This window comes from Citrus sinensis, chromosome 3 (genome assembly GCF_022201045.2).
Source record: "Citrus sinensis cultivar Valencia sweet orange chromosome 3, DVS_A1.0, whole genome shotgun sequence".
Classification (NCBI taxonomy): Eukaryota; Viridiplantae; Streptophyta; class Magnoliopsida; order Sapindales; family Rutaceae; genus Citrus; species Citrus sinensis.
Genome location: NC_068558.1, coordinates 15,838,846 through 15,851,474, shown reverse-complemented (window position 1 = coordinate 15,851,474; position 12,629 = coordinate 15,838,846). Strand labels below are relative to the sequence as shown.

The following is a 12,629-nucleotide window of genomic DNA, read 5'->3' as shown; positions in this document are numbered from 1 at the left end:
ATTACCCAACTAACATTACAATGTTTCAGATAGGGGTGCCAAAACGAATAATCGAATCGAATTTGAATCGTAAACGAATTGAGTCAAAATTTCACGGATTCGGATTCGATTCGTTTATGAAACGAATTGAAATCTCAGGATTCGGATTCGATTCGTTTATTAAACGAATTGAAATCTCAGGATTCGGATTCAATTCATTTATTAAACGAATATTCAGTTCGATTCGTTTAATTCATTTAATAGAATTGATAAACGAATCGAATCGAATCCGGATTCGTTTATTATTCGTTTATCCTATTACAAATCCATAACGAATCGAATCGAATCAGGATTCGTTTAGGATTCGTTTAGAAAAATATAACTAATAAATAAAATTAAACAAAATAAAACATAAAAAAGCCACACATTTAATATCCTACAACAAAATACAAATAACCCAAACCATATTTTAAAATTAAATATGCAGTCATCCAAATATTAAATTACAAATCCTTTTGTTCCGCTGGCCTTAAACTTTTGTCAATCTCTTCTTCCATTTCGATTATGTCATTTACATCATCATCTCCAACACTAGAATCATTAATTGTGTTGAATTACTTTGGCTTGTGTCCATTCTCCTAAAAACAAAATAATTCAAAATTATTTAGGCAGATGAATTAACAATTTAACTTAAATAATATATACATATATATTAATTGAAGAATAAAAGATTAAGATTAATTAATTAACTATTTAGGAAGATGAATTAACAATTTAACTTGAATAATATATACATATCTATTAATTGAAGAATAAAAGATTAAAATTAATTAATTATTTTTTTAAAAAAAATTTATAATTGAAGAATATGCGCAAGAAATGAATACGCTAGCAAATATATTAAGCAAAATCAAGTTTGTACAAACCAACTCTCTTGATCCGTGTTGTATATTTGCTGCCACTAGTTAGCCGCCGCTGTCAGAAAATTCTTTTGGGAATTTCGTTTGGAATGCAAATGCTTTGTGCAAAGATCATGATGATGAGGTAGAATTGGATGGCTTGGTGATTGGTGTAGAAGCTAAGGGAATCATTTACAAAAGTTGTAAAACGTGTTCAAGGTGATGGTGAAGGGTATGGGTGGTGATTTCCTCGCGGGCCGCGGCTGAGTTCAGTGAGTTGCTAAGGAAATAAAGGGATGAGGGGAAAGAGAGTGTGAACTGTAAAGTGTAGCCCAAATTAGGGATGGCAAAACGAATAAACGAATCGAATTCAAATCGAATCGTAAACAAATTGGGTCAAGATTCTATGGATTCGGATTTGATTCGTTTATTAAATGAATTGAAATTTCAGGATTCGGATTCGATTCGTTTATTAAACGAATATTTTGTTCAATTCGTTTAATTCGTTTAATAGAATTGATAAATTAATCAAATCGAATCCGGATTCGTTTATTATTCGTTTATCCTTAACGAATCGAACCGAATCGAATCGAATCAAGATTCGTTACAATTCGTTTAGAGAAATATAATTAATAAACAAAATAAGTAAAATAAAATATAAAAAAAGAGATGTGAAACTGTGATAAACTGTGAAATCAACCCTGAATTGCTAAGAGATGAAGGTAAAGAGATGTGAAATGTAAGAATTAAGATTAGGGTCGGCTGCTCTGATTGCTTTGACTTTGCTTTAGCTTAAAATTACAATATTAACCTCCAAATGTTAAAATGTTTTCAAATAAATTTAGGGATACAAAAGTAATTTAATTAACCGAATAATAAACGAATATTAAATGAATTGATCTGTATTCGATTCGTTTATAACCCATTTATTAAACGAATCCTAAACGAATAAACAAATCAAAATCTTTAAACCTGTATTCGATTCGTTTAATTAGCGAATCGAATCAAATTCACTCATTTATTAAACGAATCAATTTTTTCAAACCCAAACTCATTTAATTCGCATCGAATTGAATCAAATAAACGAATCCTGACCCATATTGCCACCCCTATATATTATGTTTAAAATTACAATATTAGCCTTCAAATTTAAAAAAATTTCAAATAAATTTAAAGATAAAAAAGTAATTTAATTAAACGGATAATAAACGAATTTGAAATGAATCGACCTATATTCGATTCGTTTATGACCCATTTATTAAACGAATCCTAAACGAATAAACGAATCAAAATCTTCAAATCCGCATTCGATTCGTTTAATTAGTGAATCAAATCTAATTCACCCGTTTATTAAATGAATCAATTTTTTCAAATCCAAACCCATTTAAATCACATCGAATCGAATCGAATAAACGAATCTTGACCCATATTGCCACCCCTAGTTTTAGACATGTTCCAGTTTCCAAAGTCCTAAATTTCAAAATCATTTTAATATTTAATTAATTTAGCATGCAATTACTTACGTACTGAATTTTATATTAACAGTAAGGGTTGCAAAGTAGAAATGTTCTTTTACAATCTATCTAATCGAAAGGACCCCAAACCTTATAGGATGAAATTGAAAATTACTCATTTATATAAAACACAAATACTCAATAAATTTAATATTATATAAAAAGATGTTGGCTGATTACAAAAAGATACAAGTAGCCAGAATGGTCGTTGGCGACCTTTTATTGTTAGAATTTTTGGCAATTGTAACAATCAATCTCAAGTAGTGAAATACATCATTAGATTCTATTTTTCGAAATATACATGATGGTAGGCATAGTTTTAGAAATGAAGCAATCGAAGCACTGCTCACACGGTGGCGAAAACTCCTCTTCGTCTAGCAGTGGCGAGTTAAAGTGCCATGCTACCTCCATCAGATTATTGAAGGTTGAGTTGAATGGAGCTTATGTGCACCCTAAATCATCATTGACAGAAAGTAGGGTTTGGGCCACCATGTAGTGACACAATGTGTGAAAGACTTAAGGCATTTTTTTAAATTTTTAGATTTGAAGTAACTTTTCTCCATTTAGATAAGGTTTAATTTCATATTATCGTCTTGTAAAATGACAATCTTTAAATTATTTGTTAAACTATAGTAAACTCAGCTGATCACTGTTAAAAATAGAAGATAACAAAAATTTCATAACACACCCTCATTTTTTCCTTTATTTTTTAAATAAAAAATAGAATAAGTTGAAGTTTACGATAATTTGAGGTGTTTATCATTTCATTTCATGAAATGAGGGCAATCATTGAAAATTTACTATGTGGTCATAATTATATTTACTATTTTATTTTATTTCTTTTGTAATGCGGTACAAATTTATTTTAGATTTGAAGTTTATAAGGTTCACGTATGCAAAGATGTGAGATGGTAGAAGATCAATTTATATTAAAATTCATTATTGTATCAATCGAAAGTATGGGTTGCAATTCATGTCATTGTCAAATTCAAGTAATGCAGGATTTAGCTGGCTTCCACCTATGGAAGGTCCCTTGTTTTGTCGTTATCTGAAATAACCATTGGATATTTGATTAGTTAATGCAACAGCGAGAGCTCCAGTTTCATAGCTTAAAATTCAATTTGAATTAGCGACTGCATAAGACGGGTTACTTAGATAGGCGAGCGTTTAAAAAATATTTGTGAAAAATTAGGGCAGTAATAAAATTCAAAACTTTTATTGACTACATGGAAGATCAAAGTGGACTATTGTGGTTTTGGTATATGTGTAGCTGACATGAATTTTGCGAACAATTGTATTGGATAAATTTTGAATTATTTTCCTCCTAAATAGATTATCTTTAAATCACTCATTTATTTTCAAAAATTTTAAATTACTCTTATTTTTAAAATTTAGGGGTGGGTTGATGGAATTTTTTTAAAATCTTCTTAACAAAGTAAATTGAAAATTTTAAAATACAAGAATAACTTAAAGATAATTAATAAACGAGTAGAAAATTTAAAATTAACCAAATTACATTTGATGATCCCCTTGTCGCGAATTAATTTCTTCAACGTTTAATTTTTAGAACCAGCTCCAATGAGTTGAGCATTAGCTTAATCTTGAATTAATTTTAGGTACTGGTTCCAATGAGTTAATTAAAGAAATTAGTCAAAATCGGAAAATATTATTTCGAAAGTATATATGTACTTCATGCGATGCGAATTCCCAAGAACCAGAAATTCGAAAGCAAGCGAAATTAATTGTTAATTAATTAATATATGATAAGAATACGATGCAAATTCGTTTGTGATAATAAATAGATTGAGGTAAATACAACATGATAATTAATTAATCATGTCAATTTCTATAACAAACATGGCGAAAATTTATATAAAAACTTCTATTACCAACATTACCACCTAACCAAAAGAACCAATTATGAATTTATGACGATCGAAGAATTTTAAAATTCATTAAAGGTAATACAACTAATTAATGTATGTATAATATGTATAATTGAATTTAATGTAACAACTATTTGCATAATTATTTTTTAAAATAAATGTACATATATTATAACATTAATTATTTGTTGTATAATTGACATGATATTTCTAATATATTCTATAATTTCTCTTCTCTATGAAGGTCAAAATTTCACGTAAGAAAAAAACTGATCATGAAGAACTAAATAATATTGATATGTTATTAAATTATTTTTTATCGATAATAAATTAAGTTACTTCATAAGTACATTTGGAGTATTATAATATTTTAATTCATTAATTTGTTTTGATTTTTTAAAAATCAAATTAAGGTATCTGAAGGTGTTGGTTAAGCACTAGACCTAAACCTAGTTGACATTATATTACTTCACTTGTTTCCTTTTTTAGCTAGGTATGTGTTAATGTTAATTCGTTATCTGAAAGTTGAAAAAACAATAGAAAGAAGAAAAATCCGACACTCTTTTGAAACAATTAATAGAATCCACCATCAAAGTCTTAATTACTACTTAATTTAATTGATAAATGATCTTAATTGCAGCTTTGTTTGAATGAAGCCCTTTTATAGGAGGTTACTATGTTACAGATTCTGTAACATACAGCACCAATGCATGCACCACAGGTGTCCTGCTTATGGAGAAAAAAGGCAGCAAATGCTTTTGTCTGGTAGCTGGTTAAGCAGAATCTGTAACTTAGCCTGCTCCCTTTTTATATGGTTCTAGTGCGTGGAACCATGATTTTATGGGTCGGCAGGGGTTGTAATCTAAGTATAATATTATTTAATTTGAGGTGGCTAATCAGTAAATTCACACAAAATAGATAAAAATTTAGTTTTTCGGCCAGAGCCCAGAGGGTTGGGCCGCCTCGCCATAATTCGGCCACATTATTTAATTTGCAAATACAATTATCGCTTCACAATACCGCATTTTAATCGAGAAGGGAGGGTAATTGTCTTAGTTAAATTCTTTTAATTGTGGAGAATAAAACTAATTAATTAATCTTTTGAGTTACCTTAATTTTGATTAATTAGTCAATGTTTTACAGACAGCTAAATTATGAGTGATTTTTGAGACTGTAACATTTTTGAAATTACGTTTATCTTGTATAGTCATCTCATAAAATTGTTACAAGTTTTATATACCTTGAGAAAATGTTGTAACAAAAATTATGACATTAATGACATAATAAACGTAAATTTTATAAATTACACATAAGACTGGTAGATTAATAGAAGACTATTAATTATTAAAATAATCAGATTGATTTTTACAAAATTTTAGTGAAAAATATTTTATTTATTTACTTTAATTAAATGAAAAATCACCCATGAATTGAAAAAAAATATATATTCAAAACAAGTGGAGTAAGTTTTATTAAATTGGTTTAACCATAAATTCTTATAGGATATTTATAAACCATTTTTTTTCATTTTCTATAATAGCATTTGTTTACTACACAAGTAATTAAGTGAATCATTTATCTTGATGTGGATCAAGGCAAAACAAAATATACAAGACTTTGCTATATTACTAGTCACTTATATGGTATAACAATAAAATTAGATCTTATTTTGAGTCATGTGCATACTTCATATAGTTTTAAACTTTTCTCCTTACTTGTACTCAAGATCATTCCGGATTGCTATTAAAGGTGTAAAAGGAAGCAAAATTAGTTCATTTGACAACTGCTTTGAAAAACATTAATAGAATAGTTTTTTCAAATTTTAATTTTGGGAATAAATTTTATCCTTAATAAAATGTCACATGCATTATATAAAACAAAAACCATCATTATTCAATTTAAATACAAAATAAGTAAATATATAAGATAATCAATATTATAACTTAATTGATGTGAAAATTTGTTTAATATTATCAAGTGAATTATTAATAATGATTAAAACTTATAATCATACTCAAGCACACATTAGCACGAAAATTTGTACCAACATTTGCACTCGAGCCTGATTCATTAACCATATTTTTTATGTTATATTAATTATTGGTTAATAGACACTGATCTGCATGGAACCTCATGGATAAGACTCTCGTCAATGCGCTCTATAGTTGCACGAAAAATCCATGCAGAGTTTACAAAAACAATAGTCATCAATTTTAAACGTCACAATCATCACCAAAGGAACATAAAGTTCAACGCATGATAAGACTATCTTGCGAAGTATATTAATTTTATTATACGAAAAAGGTCTCGCATTTGCAAGCATAAAAGTTGAAAATTACAAAAGACACACCAGAGATTCGATTGACACACACAGCAACAATCCACAAGCATGAAAATGACAAGAACTTTTCTGTTTCTACATGTGGCTGTTTATTCTTCATTAAAAAAAAAAAAGATAAAAAAGAATCAAACGCGGCAACTCGATCGACCGCTATCTTGCTCTCAGTAAGCTTATCATCAAACCCTTTCTTTATTCGGATACCATTCGCCTCTCCTACAAGAACAAATTAATCAGTCTCTTTTATTTGTCACTTAATCACTAGGAACACAATTAAACAGAACACGGTGCTTAAAATTGAAATGCTTAATGTAATTCTGAACTACTAGTCTTTACATGTACAGTTTTAAAAATAAATGAGATTACCATAAAAGCATGAGCTATTCATGGCCGCTTTCTAGTAGTAGTAAGGAGGAGGGGGAGATGAATAGACGTAAGGGTGAGGTGACGGTGGTGGTGGGGACTTGTAGACAGGAGGTGGCGGGGAATAGGAAATTGGATTTGGTGCCGGAGCAGGCTCGTAGACTGGTGGAGGAGGTGGCGGGGAGTTGTAGAGCGGGGGTGGTGGTGGAGACTTGTGAGCCGGTGGCGGGGGTGGTGGAGATTTGTACTGGGGAGGGGGAGGTGGTGGTGGTGGATATTTCTTTGGTGGGGGAGGAGATGTGTAGTAGTAATTGTTTGCGGAGGCTTCTAATGGCAAGTAGCTAAGAGAGACTGATATTACCAAAAGAGTGGCAAAGAGATAGCCCGTTTGAGACCCCACCGTTCAATACAAAGTGGAGTTTCGCTTGTGCTATAAACCAAGCTCCTTCCCCTCCTTATATAGACTTGGCTTTTTACCTGCTCTACCAAACTTGTCATATATAACCTTGATGTTAAACATTAGTAACTAAATTATTCTGGTTATGTATGAAAACGGTGTCATCAAGTTGGCACAAATTTGACTAAATATAAAATTTTATGATTTTGTTAGTGGCTAGCTGTTGCCCAAGCAGGGAATAAAGTAATTAAAAGTCAAGATCCTTTTAATGATATGGCATTTTTTGTATCAATGAAATGATTTGACCAGGAAGTCTCCGTGATTTACTTCAATATCATCATTCTTCATGAAGAGCTTGAAAACATGTATTTTATTACCTAACCTATCATGAATTTTTTGGCCTTGGGTCCAGGCGGCGAGACTTATTTTCAACTTCATATTCATTTATTTATTTTCACTTCGTAGTTAATTAATCGTTTTAATTTCCCCAAAAATAAGTAGCTAGCGATATATTTATCATAGCTTTAATTTTACTTTCTTATGAACTACTTTTAATTCTCTTATCTCACGGTGAAATTAATTTTCTCCCAAGAATGTTAACCGAAAGAGCAACGTAGTGGAAGAAAAACACTACATATCGTATAAGTACTTAACAGTTGAAGGTCAGCATGGAATGACATTATGGAAATTATCGGTTGGCCGTTTGAAGTTAACGGGTCACCGTTTACTTCCAGAATTACAGTTTTAACCAAATTTTGCAGGGAATTATTTTTCAGTTAAAGTTAACGATTATCCATATTTCATGAACACATTTAGAAAGATTATACGACTTTTGAGAAATTGTTTATTAATGAAAACTCCAACATTTTAATAAAAAACATTTAAAGTTTGTTATCATCAAAATCAATATAATGAACATCTACATGTTAACAGTTAGGCCTTGATTATTTTTTAAATCTTATAAAAACGAAATATCAAATGGCTAAAGTAATAAAATCTTAAAACCCTAAAATAACGTCCTACATCATTAACGGGTAGTGGAAACAACCTAGTCATTATGTATTAACTAATTAGTTTAATTTCATTCGTTGTGGTTGGTAGTTCGTGGATCTTTGAATATATATTCAACATCAATCAACATGTTAAGGACCTGTGCATATAGTTGAACAAAGTACGAAATTATAAAATTGATCCAAAAAAAGAGATCTCGCATTTGCATGCACAAAAACTGAAAATTACAAAAGACACACTAGAGATTTGATTGACACACGCAGCAACAATCCACAAGCATGAAAATGACAAGAACTTTTCTGTTTCTACATGTGGCTGTTTATTCTTCACTAAAAAAAAAGATAAAAAAGAATCATACGCGGCAACTCGATCGACCGCTATCTTGCTCTCAATAAGCTTTTCATCAAGCCCTTTCTTTCTTTATTCGGATACCATTCGCCTCTCCTAATAGAAGAAATTAATCAGTCTCTTTTATTTGTCACTTAATCACTAGGAACACAATTAAACAGAACACGGTGCTTAAAATTGAAATGCTTAATGTAATTCTGAACTACTAGTCTTTACATGTACAGTTTTAAAAATAAATGAGATTACCATAAAAGCATGAGCTATTCATGACCGCTTTGTATCAATGAAATGATTTGAACAGAAAGTCTCTGTGATTTACTTCAATATCATCATTCTTCATGAAGAGCTTGAAAACATGTATTTTATTACCTAACCTATCATGAATTTTTTGGCCTTGGGTCCAGGCGGCGAGACTTATTTTCAACTTCATATTCATTTGTTTATTTATTTTCACTTTGTAGTTAATTAATCGTTTTAATTTCCCCAAAAATAAGTAGCTAGCGATATATTTATCATAGCTTTAATTTTACTTTCTTATGAACTACTTTTAATTTTCTTATCTCATGGTGAAATTAATTTTCTCCCAGGAATGTTAACCGACAGAGCAACGTAGTGGAGAAAAACACTACATATCGTATAAGTACTGAACCAAGGCAACATGACTAAGTTACGTTCCAATCGAAGTGTGTTTAGATCTCATTTTAATTCAAATAACTCAATGAGATTTTTAATACTGCATTAAGCAAGGTTAGCTGATGTTCTAATCTAAACAACTCTACAAGAGAGATTTTCTATATATAATATCAAAGAAATTTATGAAATAGGGGTTTTTAATTGAATAATTGAAGTTGAAGTTATAAAAACAATAACAAGACCTCTCTATTTATAATAGAGTAAATCTACTAACCTGAGTTAACTTAAAAAGGGAAACTACATCATAATTAAAATAGAAATAAACAATTAAGAAACACACCGTAATTAAAAAACGAAATATCAAATGGCTAAAGTAATAAAATCTTAAAACCCTAAAATAACGTCCTACATCATTAACGAGTAGTGGAAACAACCTAGTAATTATGTATTAACTAATTAGTTTAATTTCATTCGTTGTCGTTGGTAGTTTGTGAATCTTTGAATATTCAACATCAATTAACATGTTAAGGACCTGAGCATATAGTCTATCAAAGTAAGAAATTATAAAATTAACCCAAAATACGAAAAAAATTGCATATTTTAAAACAAAAATTCGTAACATGTAAAACAATTAAGATGCAGTAATTTATTTACAAAAGAAACAGCAAAATTACATTTATACCGCACTAAGTACCATACTCAGCAACACAAAGACCTTTTTGCAATATATGCCAAATTTTTGTGAATTGTATATTTATATAATTCAAGGATTTTACCTTTTATTTTTGTTTAATTGGTTTTGAACAACTAGTAGATTTTTTTCTCTCTCTTCTACATCTATTTTTAAAGCTTTTTGAAGTTTTAATTATAATGTTATAAAGATCTAAATGATTATCAAATTCATAAATATCTGTAAAAATCTTAATATATTATAGCACCAACATTTATAATTTCTTGTCTCTCTTGAGACATAGACCATATTTTTTCTTCCAACATATCTATATATGTGTCCAATCTATTTTCCCAACCAAGGTACATGCCATCACATTACTAGAAAAATGGTCTTTATTGACATTATAAGTGTCAGTAATTACTTTTACTAACACTTGTTAATTGTGTCAATAATCTGACAGTCAGAAAAATAGTGACACTTGTATTTGGTGTCAATGATTACTATCACTACAGTATCACCAATATTATAATACCATAGTGTTAGTAGTTGCTGATATTTTGTTAGTGTCTATGATTACTGTTATCATGGTATCACTGTTTAATTTATTTAAAAAAATAAAAAAAATGAATTAGATCATTGCATATTGATTTATTGGCAAAATTATAAGGCACCATAAAGTAACCAAAACAATCATTTTATATTACAAAATCTTTCGTTTCATATTTAAAGATTATTCGTATATATTACAAATTCCAAATACTTCAATAAACAAGATATGAGATATCCTACTTTCATTACCGAATAATCTAAATTATGTAAATAAAAATTTCTACAATCCAATCAAATACCTACTAATTGTGAGTGAATTTAACAAATCTACAAGCTAAGTTCAAAAGGTTGGCTGCCTTTCACTCTTTAAACATAGGTGGTGCAATTGCGGTATCACACCAGGAGCTTCTCCATTCAATAGACTAGATGGGTTAAGATACAAGTGAAATTGAGGAAGAAACACTTCAAACACATTGAGCAAATATGCATACATGGAAAAGGGAGAAAAAATTAGCTGCCAATTCCCAACCATTAGAGAAACAATGGTTAGTAGAAATAAATCTATTTTGTTCTAAAGAAAAAATATTCATACACTATTTATAAGTAAACTCAGTTATTTCAAAGAAAAATTAGTGAACAAGGAAGTTGTAGTTTATTTTCTTAAAAATACCAAAGATATACAGTTTATTCAACTACAGATATAAATAAGAAAAAAGGGAGTCAATGATTATTCTCTTTTGGTAAGGTTATTTATAATAAGTTAATGGCTCTAAATAGAGTAAGAACGATAACTAGATAAAAGTACAATTACTTGTTGAAAATTAGTTACTAAATTCCCAGTAACTACATCATAATGTTGAGCAATTAATTACTAAGGCATCAGCCAAGTAGTTAGTGTAGGGATTGACTTCATTTATTCCCTTAGAAGAAATCCAATAACCTTGCTGCCTCCTTATTTATATGCATACTTCCAATGTTTAATTATTTTGCTGCAGAGAAAGAAAGTTAATAGAAATGACAAACTGATAGCGTTTTCGCAATTTTCAAATAATCACACAGAACATTTCTTTTATAAATTAACCGTCTACTTGATCGATTAAGCACATTCTTGTTAATTTCCTTAAACTCTTCTATTTTATTTAATAACTTAATTTCAACCTTCATCACTAGGAAAAAAAATTTAAAAAATTAAAAAAAAAACTTTTGCAGTGGTGAAGGAGCTGGCTAAATATATGCACAGCAGAAAAAGAAAAATCTGCCCTGTTGACTTGGAGGGTCGTATTAATTTAATTGGCCTTGCGGGTAGCAGATAATTTTTGAGCTATTATGCTTAATTGCTTTATGACCATGTAGTTCCTTTAACTTAGTCAAAGCCAGCTGAAAAACGAAGCAATTAAACAAAGCTTAATTAATGACTAAAAAGATTCCCTAAAGATTTGTTACGGTGACATGAATAGATAAGACACGAATAAAAAAAATTATCAACTTCTTTTCCTTTTTATATTATTTAAAATAAATTAAAGCTGATAAGAATTATTTCTATGTAATTTATAGAGGTGATTGCTCCCATTATTGAAAACCCAAAACGAAAGAGGTATGTGGGACAATTAAACTAAGAAAACCAGATTCCTAAAATATAATTAAGTAGAGATTTGTGTGCAAGTCAAAATTGTCTATGAAAAACTACAGTAGCAATTGGTACTTAAATACATATTTATAAAATTTAAGATACTTAATACATTGGAATGATATTTTCTAGTTTTTAACAACACATATGAATGAACAACATATTAAAATTTGAGGTTATTTTAATATTATTATGCTGGTGTTTTGTAATATCATAAGTTAATAAATAGTTATGTCAAAAGAACTTTCAGCTCATTCAGACATGTTTAGACTATTGTTTTGCACCACCAAACATGATACATGAGTAATTTATGAAAGATTGGACAGCAACCAACCATTTTGAAAAATCGATTAAAAATCAATTATAGACCCAATTCATTCCAAAATTTCCAGAATTGAAACATACACATTTA

General features: G+C 29.4%; 1 long non-coding RNA gene across 1 annotated transcript; it reads left to right on the top strand.

Moving 5' to 3' along the window:
• Nucleotides 1-7,066: 7,066 nt before the first annotated feature.
• Nucleotides 7,067-7,380, top strand: LOC127901275 (uncharacterized). The gene is made up of 2 exons (XR_008053420.1): nucleotides 7,067-7,210; nucleotides 7,241-7,380. It is a non-coding gene; the product is annotated as an uncharacterized LOC127901275 (long non-coding RNA).
• The last annotated feature ends 5,249 nt before the right edge of the window (nucleotides 7,381-12,629 follow it).